Source organism: Salvelinus alpinus, chromosome 11 (assembly GCF_045679555.1).
Source record: "Salvelinus alpinus chromosome 11, SLU_Salpinus.1, whole genome shotgun sequence".
NCBI classification, from domain to species: domain Eukaryota; kingdom Metazoa; phylum Chordata; class Actinopteri; order Salmoniformes; family Salmonidae; genus Salvelinus; species Salvelinus alpinus.
The window spans coordinates 2,240,940-2,242,211 of NC_092096.1; the positions used below are offsets into that span (position 1 = coordinate 2,240,940).

Below are 1,272 nucleotides of genomic sequence, written 5' to 3' on the forward strand. Positions count from 1 at the left end.
AAAAAAAAAAAGTACAACAAAACGTTGCAGCAGCCTTTACAGCGTCAGTGTTTGAAGTGACTGTTACTGTAGCTGTGTTGTGGCTAGCTGCTCTGAACAACGGTCCTGACAAGAGCACATTTTCTATGCCAGGCGAAATCGCGCCACATTAGCTCATTGTTCAGGATGTATCCAAATAAATGTCACTATATAAAACAGCTTAAACAAATGTAGCTGCTGTTATTCTTTTTGACGTGACTAAGTTAGCCGTAGTTGGCTAGTTAAGAACGATTGTCTCGGGCCTAACACCACCCGTGCTAATATCCTCCAAACACCGGCTTCTCGGGCATTTTCATTTAAATGAACACTGTGGTTCAAAACTTGTAAAAGTTGAAATTTATTTTTTACAAAAGTTACGACATCCAGGGCATCTTGGGTTATATCCCTAACAACGTTCCGGCGTTGCCGTTTCACATTGGTTACTTTTGTTGCACACGGAACTATTTGTGAGCTCGGTGTCCGTCCTTGTATAAACTGATGAAACACATGTTACCGATTATTTTTGGCCCTGGGATTAAAATAACAATCGCCATATTGAACGTCTTCTGTAAACCCAGTTTTGCCCCATAGTTACTAAACAACCAACCCGTTTATGAAACAGCTTCATTGGTCATGGTTTAAAACCAATCTAAAAATCATAGACAACACATCATAAACGTTCATTATGATCAGACAGTTTCGTAACATGCACCAGACAGAGGAAAGCGTACACTGAATGACAAAATGGCTCACTGTGTCCACAGCCAAATACATACCTGGAATCACCGCGACTTGTGTAGTAGCTTTGTTATATCCAAACGTAGATATATTACCATGTTCTACACGATAAGTGTATAACTTGCTACCCAGTATGTGTGTCACTAGTAGTTGTTATTGTATTTCGTTAAATGTGTCGCTAACCTTCAAGCATGCCACCACTTCTTCTATGACATTCTTCTTCGATGAGGTTTAACGGCGGTTGGCATCCAACATGTTGCATTACCGCCACCTACAAGACTGGAGTATAACTCCCTTATACTTGGCTTGAAAATGTCAAACAAATACATCAACAAATACCCTACCATCTAACCACGCACTCACTAAAAACTAACCACCTTCCTCCGCTATTTAAATCTATCTAGTCCTACCTCAGACCAACAGCCTGAAAGGACGGGACACCACCACTCAACACACCCTGTAACTCTTCTGATGTCAAGTCTTGTACACCCAAATACCTCACTGCAGCTGCCACCA

At 41.2% G+C, this 1,272-nt stretch overlaps 1 protein-coding gene across 2 annotated transcripts in view; it reads right to left on the bottom strand.

The window, feature by feature from the left end:
- mrps33 (mitochondrial ribosomal protein S33) overlaps positions 1–987 on the bottom strand; it is a 16,482-nt gene extending 15,495 nt beyond the window's left edge. Inside the window, exon 1 of one of the 2 annotated variants that reach the window (XM_071331491.1) lies at positions 795–987. The gene's annotated coding sequence lies outside the window, so the exon portion shown is untranslated. The remainder of the gene's footprint in view (positions 1–794) is intronic. The other variant, XM_071331492.1, reaches the window with a different exon arrangement.
- Between the last annotated feature and the right edge of the window lie 285 nt (positions 988–1,272).